Raw genomic sequence first — 14,244 nt, 5'->3', positions numbered from 1 at the left:
CATTTTTGGAGCACAACTTCCTCGAGAGCTACAAAGAGTTGCTGAGCTGCACACAGAGCCATTTGACCACTGAGCCAGCGCAGGCAGACGATCTTCAGCCTTCTGACCATCACCTTGCTGTTGGTTAGCCTTGACAACGGGGAACCTTCCTGTGGGCACTTATTATGGGGGCTGCATTGGAGAGGAACGTCCTGCTGCTGAATCATCTGGAAAGGGCACTGAGACGCTGGGAGCGGGGGGCGGGCATGGCCAGACGGAGGAGGGCCAACAGACATCACCACAGCAGACCTTACGCTGGCAGGGTTTTCCGACAGCAGTTTTCCTACATGAACATGCCGGAGGAGCAGTGTGTCAGAAGGCTGCGATTTAGAAAGGAGGTGGTGACTGAGCTGTGCCAGCTGCTTCAGCCAGATCTGCAGCCTCAGATAAGGTGCAGGACATCTCTATTGGTGGCTGAGAAGATGCCTGCTGGCCTGAACTTCTATGCGAGCGGCTCTTCTCAGGCTGCGCGTCAGAGGCTGATCAGAAGTAGCTTCTAGGCCCCTCTCACGGAATGCTTGCTGCCATTCCAAGAACAGGAATGGAACTGGTCTGATACCCCCAAGCCTGTAAAGGGCAAGATGCATGTAAATAGCAGGCATGGCCATTGTAAATGAAGAAAGTGTTTCATTACACAAAATGTGGCTCCTTCAAACATGAGAAAGCAATGGCAACAGAAAGCAAAACTAATACACTGACACATAACGGACTCTCACACCCGGGAGACTGTCCAAAACATAAATCATATTCCGACCATCTTCCTTGGCCTTGATTCCACTGCGCCAACCAAAGCATCCAATGCCCCATCAGTGAGGCATTCCGCCCTCTGCCTCACCCTTTCCATGTCTTGCTAGGCTGGTGTGCCACAGGTAGGCTCCCACCGCTTTGAAGGCCTACAAGGCAGTGAGTGTGTCTGGTGATGCCAATTGACCTGCCCCTTTAAGAGCTGGCCAGCGCCAGTGTGTCTCAGGGAAAGTGATTATTGACAGCACCGTCGCTGTGCCCCGCCGCCGCGAAATTGGGTTGTGCCGCCGGGTTAGCGCCTTAAGAGTAGCGTGCAGTGCCTGATTTAGTGCCGCAACCACCTTTAGGGGCGCTGCAACCCAATATTGCGCTAGGTGGCGCTAAATTGCGCCTGGCGCTAAACTTTGCGCATCGCCAGGACTAGTGCTCCAAACGCAGCTATACCGAATTTCTAGGCCGCTATCTCATAAGCTTAGTGAAATGTTAAAAAAAATGCTATCTCATAGGTTTAGAGGTTAAAGGAGGTGTCAAAGTTTGACTTTTTGCCTCAAACTTTCCTCCAATTCCACATAAATCAGGACATCCGGAGGAGGTGATAAGAAGTTATGCAAGTGCAAGTTCTTTCTTAGGCAAGGATGCATTTTCTTCCTCATAAGATAAAAGCCCAAACACGAAAAGCTATGTCACTACCGGCAAGTTTATTTTTAGTGCAAACAGGAACATAACTAACACTAAGGATGTCTTACAGACCACCAAGTCGGCATAAGAAGGAAGATAGTTTACAGTATGTCGGAAAAGGATGGTTACATCAATGGGCAATTTTCACCAAACATATACAAAGTGCGTCAGGGAAGCCACGAGAGGCAACTCAACTCTTAACTCGGTAACGATGACTGAGAACATGCTGGGAATGGGAGATCCGGCCTCCTCAGGGGTTGTAACCACAATGTTCAGTTTGACTCGATCTGGAATTCAACATTACTGAAGGCCAATAGTCAGGTATACAACTTTTAGAAGGCCAACTTCAATAGTATGAGGAAAGAGTTTCAAACAGATTGACTTGGGGTGGGTGGGATGGGTTATTCTTTCATAACACCTCTCTGGGGAGGAGAATGAATGCAATATTTTGAGGACATACTACAGGATAATTATTGTGATATCCGAGTGGTAAGGTCAGAAACTGAGATAAGCCAGACTTCAGGAACCAAAACTCAACTGATTAATTATACATATGTAGCAGAGAACATAGCTCTTACAGCTACAGGCAAAGCACTTCCAATTCTTACTGTGCGATCACCAAGATGGAGGATAAACCCCTGAGTCATACCCAGAATGCAATGTCACTACCTTAATAAGTGGTGTGCCAGGACATTACCTTAATACTGGTAAATATGATCCCTTAATATTTGTCTCCATCTGGTGGATAACTTAAGCATTACATCCCAGATTACTATATCTCCCCCCCTCTTATGTTTACAATAATTTCTTAACAACATTCTTAAAAAGTCCATAAGGAAACTCCCTTAACGATAGTCCATACTGAACGAATCTAGCAGGTCGTGATCAATCTCTCTAGCAGCTTGTGAGCCCTTGGTGAACGTCTTACAGTCAAGTCCCTGCTTGGTTGTGATAGAGCCACCTGCTGCTCCTGAGCCGTACTCAGAGTATCTGACTCTGCTACGATGGTTTCCTCTTGACGAAGGGGTCCAGGTGTAACTGGCTCTGTTCGTGGTGGTGTTGGTACCACCAATGCATTTGGATAACTGGGGACCAACTTGTCCTCCAACATTTCCTCTGGAACCTCCAGTTCGATTTCCCTTTGTCTAGTCAGTATCTGATCCACATGTCTGCGTACTACCTGATCAGTTCCCACCATGACCGTATATGAAACTGGACCGGTCATTGAGTCTATGATGCCAGGAATCCATTTTGGACCATAACTGAAATTCCTGGTAAGGACCGCATCTCCTCCTCCAAAACTGCGGCTCTTTGTCCTTCTGTCATGGTTCTCCTTTTGTTTGATTTGTCGGTTTTCCACCTTCCTTTTTAGGTCTGGGTGAACCAGGTCAAGAGTGGAGCGTAGTCGACGTCCTAACAACAACTCAGCAGGAGAGAGTCCTGTGGTAGATTGAGGTGTTATTCTGTAACTGAACAGAACTCGTGACACCTTTGCTGCCAAACTCCGTTCCGCACTTTTTTTCATCATCTCTTTAAATGTTTGTACGGCTCTCTCTGTAAGTCCATTTGAACACGGATGATATGGAGCTGAAGTCACGTGCACTATGCCATTGTTTCTCATGAACTCTTTTGTTTCTGTACTCACAAAACACGTGGCATTGTCACTTACTACGATCTCTGATATCCCTTGATTACTAAAACTCCTACGCAGGCAGTCTATAGTAACAGTAGATGAAGCAGAATTTACAGGATACACATCCATCCATTTGGAATGTGCATCAATGATTATGAGGAACATCTTTCCCATGAATAGACCCGCATAATCTACATGTAATCTTCTCCATGGTTTATCCGGCCACTCCCAGGGGTGGAGTGGAGCCGCTGCTGGTGCCTTCCTGTGTACTTGACAAGTGCTGCATGTCTTGACTAGATTTTCTATCTCCTCATCTAGCTTTGGCCACCACAAGTAACTCCTTGCCATTGCTTTCATATGCGAAACTCCAGGATGACACTGATGTAGTTGCACTAGGATAGACTGTTGTGCTGGCTGTGGAATAATCACTCGAGCTCCCCACAACACGCAACCATCCTGCACACTCAGCTCAGTCTTCCTGACACTGTAAGGTATGAAATCAGTCCCTTCCGGATGTTGTGGCCAACCCCTCATTACATATTCTCGGACTCTAGACAGTACTGGATCTTTACCTGTCCATGTCCTTACTTGTTCTGCGGTCACAATTGCCATAACCGTGTCCTCCAACATCAAAACTCTGCCCTCTGGAGCTGCATGGATATGTGTACCTGGTAGTGGAAGACGGCTCAAGGCATTTGCATTCCCATGGTACTTGCCCGCCTTGTAGACGATGACATACTCATGCCCTTAACGTCACTGCCCACCTCTGGATCCGGGGTGACACCATCTGTGGTACTGCTTTCATCTCATGAAAAAGAGATAGAAGAAGTTTATGATTGGTGCATATGGTGAATTTCCTGCCATATATGTAATTGTGAAACCTCTGTAACCCAAACATTACTGCTAATCCCTCTTTATCTAACTGGGAATAGTTTTTTCCGCTGGGGTCAGAGTTCGAGATATAAACCCTATCGGTCTTTCTGTTGCATCTTCCAAGCTGTGTGAAAGAACTGCCCCCACCCCATAAGGTGAAGCGTCACAAGAGAGAATGATGTCTTTCTCTGTATTGTAGTGAACCAACACATCCAAGGACAGTATCAGTTTCTTGGACTGTTCAAATGAAACCCTCTGTTCCTCTTCCCACTGCCACAGTGTCTCCTTGCGCAGAAGTTTGTGAAGAGGTGCTAACACTGTTGCCAAGTTTGGTAAAAACCTGTTATAATAGTTTAGCAGTCCCAGGTAAGCTTTTAACTCAGTCACATTTGTAGGAGCTGGGGCCTCCTGCAGTGCTTGTACCTTCTCCTTGATTGGATGGAGCCCAGTGGCATCCACTCTGTGTCCCAGGAACACGGCCTCATTCCCCAGGAAAGTGCACTTCTCTTGAGCCGTAACCCAGCCTTATCCAATCTTTGTAGTACCTCTCTCAGAGTGCTCAGATGCTCCTGGTCGGTTCTTCCCATCACCAGAATGTCACCCAGATAGATTGAAACATGTGGGATCCCTTGCAGTACACCCTCGATAGTCCTCTGGAAAATAGCTAGACTAGATGAGACACCGAATGGCAAGCGGTTATAGGTAAACAAACCCTTGTGTGTATTTATGGTTACATACTTCTTGGATTCCTCATCTAGTGTAATCTGCAAGTATGCATGGCTCATATCCAGCTTTGTGAATTTCTTCCCTCCAGCCAGGTTCGCAAAGAGATCCTCAGTTTTAGAAATAGGATACTGTTCTAGTTTAGACACCCTATTTACTGTCAATTTATAATCGCCACAGATTCTTACCGAATTGTCTGGTTTTAAAACGGGTACAATGGGAGCTGCCCATTCTGAACATTTCACGGGTTCCAGAATGTTCTCTCTCAAAAGACGGTCAAGCTCAGCCTCTACCTTTGGTTTCATGGCATATGGCACAGGTCGTTGTTTAAAAAACCTTGGCAGTGCCTCCTTGTCGACATAAATCTTAGCTGGGGGGCCATTAAATGTGCCAAGTTCTTCCTTGAATACGTTCTCATGTTCAATCAATACGTCTTGCAAAGACAATTGTTTGCCTCCCTCTAGTTGATTTATTGCTCCCCAATCTAATTTAAGTTCTCGTATCCAGCCCCAACCTAACAAGTTTGGTCCAGAACCCGATACTACAACTACAGGTAGCTGTTCCACGGTTTCCCTGTGTTGCACAGTTACAGTAGCTGTACCCAATGTTGCCACTCGTTCACCGGTATATGTTTTAAGCTGCATAGAGCAAGACGTTAACTCTGGAACTTTTGCACGGTTCCACAATTTTGAGTACTCCTCCCTGTTCATTATGGTAACCCCACAACCGGTATCCACCTCAAAGTTCACCTTAGAGTCATTTACTATCAGTTGCAAAGTGATAGGATCCACTTTTGGAATGTCTTCTACCATACTATGCAATATGAACATGTCGTCTTCTTTCTCAGCTTCTCCGCTGATGTGATGTGCTCCCTGTTTTTTCACTTCTCTTACTAGGTTTTGCTTTTCTCCCCCTTTAGGTTTGTAACCCTCCCCGGGGCCTTTTACTCTGCATGCACGTTTTATGTGTCCTTTTTTCCCACACTTGTGGCACTTTTCCTCCAGAAACCTGCATTCCCTCGCCAGGTGATCTCCATTGCATCTATAACATGCCTTTACATGCTCACATTGTGGTTTCTGACCCATATTTAACTTGTGCACATTAACCTGACCTCCAACTTGCTTTGTAGTAGACCAGTCAGAACCTTGTATTTCTTTTACATCTCAGTTCACTGTCTCTATGGCTTGAGCAAGTTCCAATGCTTTTTCATACGTAAGCCCAGTCTCGGACAATAATCTCCTCTGCATTCGAGCATCCATTATTCCGCAAACAAGCCTATCTCTCAGCATGTCTTTCAAACTGTTCCCGTAATTGCAATCGTATGCCAGTTTCCTCAACACCGCTACATAATCCAACACAGTCTCTCCCGGGTTCCTGTTCCGTGAATTAAATTTGAAACGCTGTACAATCTCACTCGGTCTGGGATTGAAATGTTCCTTTAGCAAGTCCACTAATTCAGTAAATGATCTGTCTCCAGGCTTCACAGGACTGCATAAGTTTCTCATTAAACTATACGTCTGACTTCCCACGGAAGTGAGCAAAATAGCTCTCCTTTTTCCAACATCAACTATATCATTTGCTACAAAGAAATGCTCCAGCAACTCACAGTATTCGTTCCAGGTCAGCGTCTGAACATCAAAAGCAGAGAGCTGTCCTACCATAGCAGCCATGATTCCTTGATTCAGTGCTTTTCTTTTATTTTTCCTTCTTCAAGATGAGATCTGTTCAGCCTCGTCGCCAAATGTGATATCCGAGTGGTAAGGTCAGAAACTGAGATAAGCCAGACTTCAGGAACCAAAACTCAACTGTTTAATTATACATATGTAGCAGAGAACATAGCTCTTACAGCTACAGGCAAAGCACTTCCAATTCTTACTGTGCGATCACCAAGATGGAGGATCAACCTCTGAGTCATACCCAGAATGCAATGCCACTACCTTAATAAGTGGTGTGCCAGGACATTACCTTAATACTGGTAAATATGATCCCTTAATATTTGTCTCCATCTGGTGGATAACTTAAGCATAACATCCCAAATTACGATAATTATGTATCGGGGATCAGGTAACATGCAATGACCTTAAATGGATCAGCAAGGCAATCTGAAGTGAAATAAGAAAAATTTACTCGACAAAATCTGCAGCAAGACCGCCAAACTGAATATAGAAATCTTCAGAAATGTGCTAAAATAGTAGAGAGGCAAAACAAAATAAACATAGCAGCAAGTAATTCTTTCAGCACGGTAACAGTAAGAGGATGGTCAGATTAAGTGAGAATTTTAAAAGGATGCTCACAGGGCTATAACTGATATTGCACATAAATACATAATATGCTCAATGAATACCTTCTTGAAGGATTTGGTAGAAAAGACATTAGTAACATGCCCGCCATTAGCAGAGATAACACAGGCAGGCTCATTGAGTTCAATGAGATGGGTGTCCTAGACAGGCACAAATGACTCACAACAAACAGGGATGAACCATATTTCTCCCAGGGTGCCGAGAGAAATACAGGACAAGATTTGTGAAATGCTGATGGTCATGTGCAGGGTAGGTTCCATAGAACTGATACTAAGTGATTATGCTCCCCATATTCAAAAGGTGACAAAGCAGACATAGGCAACTACTGACCAATTAGTCTCGCATCAATTATTAAATAATAAAGTTGATTATCAGAAGCCTGTCTGATGCTGGCCCAGTAAATAACACCAGCGTAACTTCAGCAGATGAAGACCCTGCCCAATCAACCTCTAACTTTTCTGAGGAAGAGACATTCCAAGTTAACTATGTTGGGTTCAGCCTTATGATGAGGTGCACCAAAAGAGCCAGAAAGCCTTCAGCAAAGTTCCACATGAAAGGCTGATACATAAGCTTAAAGCAGTGGGAATTCAAGGTAAAGAAATTGATGAAAGGAAAAGGAAACAGTGGGTTATTATTAGACTGGTGTGAGGGTGTGATGATTTTAAATTTTAAATGATGATTTGGACAGGTTGGGTGATTGGGCAGAAGCATGGCAGATGCAATATAATGTGGATAAATGCGAGGTTATCCACTTTTGTGTCAAAACAGGAAGGCAGATTATTATCTGAATGGCAATAGATTGGGAGAAGGGGAAGTGCAACGAGACATGGGCTGATACCTGGGATGGCAGGAATGACGTTTGAGGAGAGATTGGGTCGATTGGGCTTATACTCGCTGGAGTTTAGAAGAATGAGAGGGGATCTCATTGAAACTTATAAAATTCTGACAGGACTGGACAGACTAGATGCTGGAAGGATGTTCCCGATGGTCGGGGAGTCCAGAACCAGGGGTCACAGTCTAAGGATAAGGGGTAAGCCATTTAGGACAGAAATGAGGAGGAGTTTCTTCACCCAGAGAGTGGTGAACCTGTGGAATTCTCTACCACAGAAGGCAGTAGAGGCCAATTCATTAAATATATTCAAGAAGGAGTTGGATATATTTCTTAAAGCTAAAGGGATCAAGTGATATGGGGAGAAAGCAGGGACAGGGTACTGAATGTGGATGATCAGGCATGATCGCATTGAATGGCAGAGCAGGCTCGAGGGGCCGAATGGCCTACTCCTGCTCCTATCTTCTATTGTTTCTATGTAAGAGGGTGGGGGTGTGTGGTGGTAAGAGGGTTGGTGGGGGGAAGAGGAGGGTGTACTGAGTGAAATGCACCAGTCCTGGAGCGTCTACGGTTTCGGATTTATATTCATGATTTGGATTTGGAAACGTAATGTAAATTGGTTAAATTTTCACACAATCCCCAACTATTATGGTGCAAGCAAGGACCTATAAAACAAGCTGGATAAAATTTGTAAGCGCATAAATATGGCTGATAAAATTCACTACAGGTAAGAGTTAGGTTCTGTACATTGGAGGAAAATAAAATGGGCATGTGCATACTCTATGAATGATGTTCAACTAGTTAAGGGTGAAACTGAATGAGATTTAACAATGTTAGTACACTTGGCACCAAAAATAAGAACATGGAATCCTTCAGCACAAGTTGCTACTTATCCAGGCACCGTGGCCCCGATAATGATAGGGATGGGTCGCATAGGTGGGGGTGGGGGGAATTGGGGTGGAGCAGAATTTCAGATGGGGTCCGGGTTTTCCCCCATGTTGTACAGTTTTAACTTCACAGTATGGGAATTTTCTCCTTGGCAGGTTCCCCGCCTGGAGGTCAGCCTGATTGACAGGCTTGGTTTCCAGTCAGGCGGGAAGCACTCTGGAGCAAGCCGCAGGAGCAGGTAGGGAGCCAGCAGCTGCTACTGGGAGCGTGGTGGGGAGGTTCTGTTACCCGATCCCTGGGGTCTTTGTATGGGGGTGCGCGGGGGGAGAAGGGGGTCTGATGGGAGGGGACTTGGGGGACCTGGGAAAGCACTCCTGGCCCACAAGCAGTGCTGCAAAGGCAATTACCTTCTCCCCAAAGCTGTCCTCAGCTCCCTTTAGCTGGAGGATTTCTCGAGGCCCTAGAAATGCGGCCGGCCACTGTTAAACCTGCAAAGCCCCATTAAAATATTTAAATTGCAAACCCACCTCCTGCGAGCAGGTTGGCTGCCCATTCCTTGTCCCACCTCCGTTAAACCCAGAAGTGGGCGGGTTTGAGATTTTTAAAATTTTAATATCTGACCTGACCTCAACTCACCTGTTTATGGGGGTTAGCATTCACCCTTATAACATTATTTGAAAAGGAATTAGTTAAATATTTAAAAAGGAATATATAGAGGAATAGGAGGAAAGGGCAGGGAAATAGGATAGGAGTAGTCCTCCTGTTGAAGAGCTAGCACCCACACAGGCACAATGGGCTGAATGACCTCAGTTTGGATGGCAATTTTTATGATTCTATGATTATGTCAAATCATTGTGCAGCAGTAATTAGCAGAGTAAATAAAATGCTTAGTTATCTTGTTAAACCAAGAGAGTACAAGTCGGGATGCCACGCTGAACTGGTACAGGCTCTGGTCCTATCACACCTTGGTACTGTGTCAAGATTTGGGCACTGAGACTCAAAGTTCTCCAACAGTATAAGGAACAGCAACAAGGCAGATCCATCATATCAGAGGATTAACTGGTGAGAAAAGACTGGGAAACATTGTTCTCTTAAGTTTTGAGAAAAAGGTACAGAGATACTACATTGAGGGGCACGACAAGGAAGCATTGATTCAAGTCGGCAAAAGGCAAATTTAGAATGGAGGTCAGGAAGTCATATTTTCACGTGAAGAAGTATGAACAATTGGAATGAACTATTGGGGAATGTAATGGAGGCAACAAGAGAGAATTTGACGGTGTGACAGAGAGGGGGAAACTAGGAGTTTGAATATAGATCCGCTAAGATGGACCAAGTGGCCTTCCTATTTTTATCTTGTGATTCCACCAACTAATAGACCTGTTAACAAAATTGAGATTAAAGGTACAGTGGCAATGTGGATACAAAATTGGCTAAGGGACAGAAAGCAGAGAGTAGTGGTGAACAGTTGTTTTTCAGACTGGAGGGAAGTATACAGTGGTGTTTCACAGGGGTTGGTATTAAGACCACTGCTCTTTTTCATATATAGTAATGAACTGGACTTGGGTATAATTTCAAAGTTTGCAGGTGACACGAAAATCGGAAATGTAGTAAACAACAAGGTGGATAGTAACAGACTTCAGGAGGACATAGACAGACTGGTGAAATGGGCAGACACATGGCAGTTGAAATTTAACACAGAAGTGTGAAGTGATACATTTTGGTAGAAAGAACAAGGAGAGGCAATATAAACTAAATGGTACAATTTTAAAGAGGGTGTATGTACACAAATCTTTGAATGTGGCAGGACAAGTTGAGAAGGTTGTTAAAAAAGCATACGGGATCTGTGGCTTCATTAATAGAGGAAGAGTACAAAAGCAAGGAAGTTACGGTGAACCTTAATAAAACACTGGTTAGGCCTCAGCTGGAGCATTGTGCTCAATTCTGGGCACAACACATTGGGAAGGACGTCAAGGCCTAAAAATGAGGTGCCAACCTGGGGAAGCTGCAACACAGGACTACATGCATGCTAAAAAGCAGAAGCAGCATGCCATAGACAGAGCTAAGCAATCCCACAATCAACGGATCAGATCAAAGCTCTGCAGTCCTGCCACATCCAGTTGTGAATGGTAGTGGACCATTAAACAACTAACGGGAGGAGGAGGCTCCATCAATATCACTATCCTCAATGATGGTGGAGCCCAGCATGTGAGTGCAAAAGACAAGGCTGAAGCGTTTGCAACCATCTTCAGCCAGAAGTGCCAAGTGAATGATCCATATCGGCTGCCTCCTGAGGTCCCCACCATCACAGAAGCCAGTCTTTAACCAATTCGATTCACTCCACGTGATATCAAGAAACGGCTCAGCACACTGAATACAGCAAAGGCTGTGGGCCCCGACAACATCCCGGCTGTCGTGCTGAAGACTTGTGCTCCAGAATTAGCCACACCTCTAGCCAAGCTGTTCCAGTACAGCTACAACACTGGCATCTATCTGACAATGTAGAAAACTGCCCAGGTATGTCCTGTCCACAAAAAGCAGGACAAATCCAATCCGGTCAATTACCGCCCCATCAGTCTACTCTCAATCATCAGCAAGTGATGGAAGGTGTCATCGACAGTGCCATCAAGCGGCACTTACTCACCAATAACCTGCTCACTGATGCCCAGTTTGTGTTCCGCCAAGACCACTCGGCTCCCGACCTCATTACAGCCTTGGTCCAAACATGGACAAAGGAGCTGAATTCCAGAGGAGAAGTGAGAGTGACTGCCCTTGACAGCAGGGCAGCATTTAACCGAGTCTGGCATGAAGGAGCCCTAGTAAAACTGAAGTCAATGGGAATCAGGGGAAAATTCTCCACTGGCTGGAGTCATACCTAGCACAAAGGAAGATTGTTGTGGTGATTGAAGGTCAATCATCACAGCCCCAGGACATCGCTGCAGGAGTTCCTCAGGGCAGTGTCCTGGGTCCAACCATCTTCAGCTGCTTCACCAATGACCTTTCCACCAACATAAGGTCAGATATGGGGTTGTTCGTTGATGACTGCATAGTGTTCAGTGACATTCACAACTCCTCAGATAATGAAGCAGTCCATGCCCACATGCAACAAGACCTGGATGACATTCAGGCTTGGGCTGATAAGTGGCAGGTAACATTCACGCCACTGAAGTGCCAGGCAATGACTATCTCCACACGCGAGAGCCTAATCATTGCCCCTTGACATTCAATGGCATTACCATCACCGAATCCCCCACCAACATCATCCTGGGGGTCACTATTTACCAGAAACTTATCTGGACCAGCCACATAAATAATGTGGCAATAAGAGCAGGTCAGAGGCTAGGTATTCTGTGGCAAGTGTCTCACCTCCTGACTCCCCAAAGCCTTTCTACCATCTACAAGGCACAAGTAAAGAGTGTGATGGAATACTCTCCACTTGCCTGGATGAGTGCAGCTCCAACAACACTCAAGAAGCTCGACACCATCCAGGCCAAAGCATCCCGCTTGATTGACACTCTATCTACCACCTCAAATTTTCACACCCTCCACCACTGGCATACCGTGGCTGCAGTGTGTACCATCTACAAGATGCACTGCAGCAACTCGCCAAGGCTTCTTCGGCAGCACCTCCCAAATCCGCGACCTCTTCCACCTAGAATGACAAGGGCAGCAGACACATGGGAACACCACCACCTCCAAGTTCCCCTCTTAGACACACACTCTCCTGACTTAGAAGTATATCGCCGATCCTTCATCGTCGCTGGGTCAAAATCCTGGAACTCCCTACCTAACAGCACCGTGGGAGTACCTTCACCACACAGACTGCAGCGGTTCAAGAAGGCGGCTCACCACCACCTTCTCAAGGGCAATTATGGATGGACAATAAATGCTGGCCTTGCCAGCGATGCCCACATCCCATAAACAAATTTTTTAAAAGGCCTTAGAGAGGGTGCAGAAGAGATTTACTAGAATGCTACCAGGACTTCAGTTATGTGGAAAGACTGGAGAAGCTGGGGTTGAGAGAAGGTTAAGAGGAGATTTGACAGAGGTGTTCAAAATCATGAATGATTTTGATGGAGTAAATAAGGAGAAATTGCTTCCAATGGCAGAAGGGTCAGTAACTAAAGGACACAGATTTAAGGTAATTGGCAAAAGAATCAGAGGTGACATTAGGATACATTTTTTTTACACAGCAAGTTATTGTGTTCTGGAATGAAAGGGTGGAAGCAGATTCAATAGTAACTTTCAAAAGGGAATTGGATAAATACTTCAAGGGAAAAAATTGGAGGGCTATGGGGAAAGAGCAGGGGAGTGGGACTAACTAGATAGCTCTATCAAAGAGCTGGCACAGGCACAATGGGCCAAATGGCCTACTTTTGTGCTGTATCATTCTATGATTCTATGAATGTAAAATAGTGAAGTTTCCCTTTTACCTCATATGACTATAAAAATGCAAATCATTTCTCTGGTAACTATGTCTGCTTGGCCCATTAATGAATAACAGTAACATCAACACCACCTTCTAACCTCAAGTAACTTATGGAGTGCCACCGGGCACCTGGAGAAACTGAATATGCGAAGAAAATGTGAAAAAAGTAATACATGACAGATAGTGAGGAAAGTGTTAAATGTCTTAGATGTCACACCTCAGTTATAATTACAGGACTACTTCAGTACTGGCCTATGGACTCACTGAGGTGAGGCCAATTCTGCAGACTACAACTACAGCAACCCTAAACTGTTAAGTCCGTGAATGATTGAGACACGGACAGCAGGAGTGAACAAAGTAAGTCTTTACTGGTGGAAGTCAATAGTGAAACTAAAAACACAGAGGCTCAATAGCGCCTTTTATACAGGGGTGCTCATTGCCGGTACTGCAGTCTGAGACCAGTTATTCTCTTAAAGGTACATACACAACAATTCCTCCCCTTTTAGATAAACAGTACATAACATTCATTTAACAACTAAATGATAACTAGTTACAATCACAATTACTGTTGCTAGATACATTGGTTAAGTTTAAGCAATTATAAGTTCAGTCTTTGAGGAGGCTTCCTGATTCTGTCTGGATAACGCCTCTTTGGGGTATCAGGTTCTTCTGGCAATGTTGAGTCAGGATCAATGTCGTTGTTTGGTTCATCTGCTTCCAATATTACCGGTTCTGCGGTAGCTGCAATTGGAACGTCGATTTCATTACCAGGTGTATCAGATTGTGGTGTGGAGTTGACGTTTTCCCGTGACTCTAGAATCTGGTCAGCATGGCGTCTTACAATGCTCTCCCTAACGTCCACGTTATACATGAGAGGTCCTTGTCGTGTACAAATCGTTCCTGGCTGCCATTTCTCAGTGCGGTAGTCCCGGGCCAAAACTGGTTGACCTATCTTAAAACTCCTGGTCGACCTTTCATTCATATTCTGAAACTGCCTGTTCTCCACATCTCTTCGGACGTTTGGCTTAACCAAATCCAAGCGGCATCGTAGTCTTCGATTGAAGAAAATCATGGCTGGAGTTTGGTTGGTAACCGCATGTGTCGCATTCCG

The sequence above is a fragment of the Somniosus microcephalus genome, chromosome 1 (genome assembly GCF_052327205.1).
Source record: "Somniosus microcephalus isolate GS21.2 chromosome 1, FLI_Smic_1.0, whole genome shotgun sequence".
NCBI lineage: Eukaryota > Metazoa > Chordata > Chondrichthyes > Squaliformes > Somniosidae > Somniosus > Somniosus microcephalus.
This window is presented reverse-complemented; position numbering follows the sequence as displayed.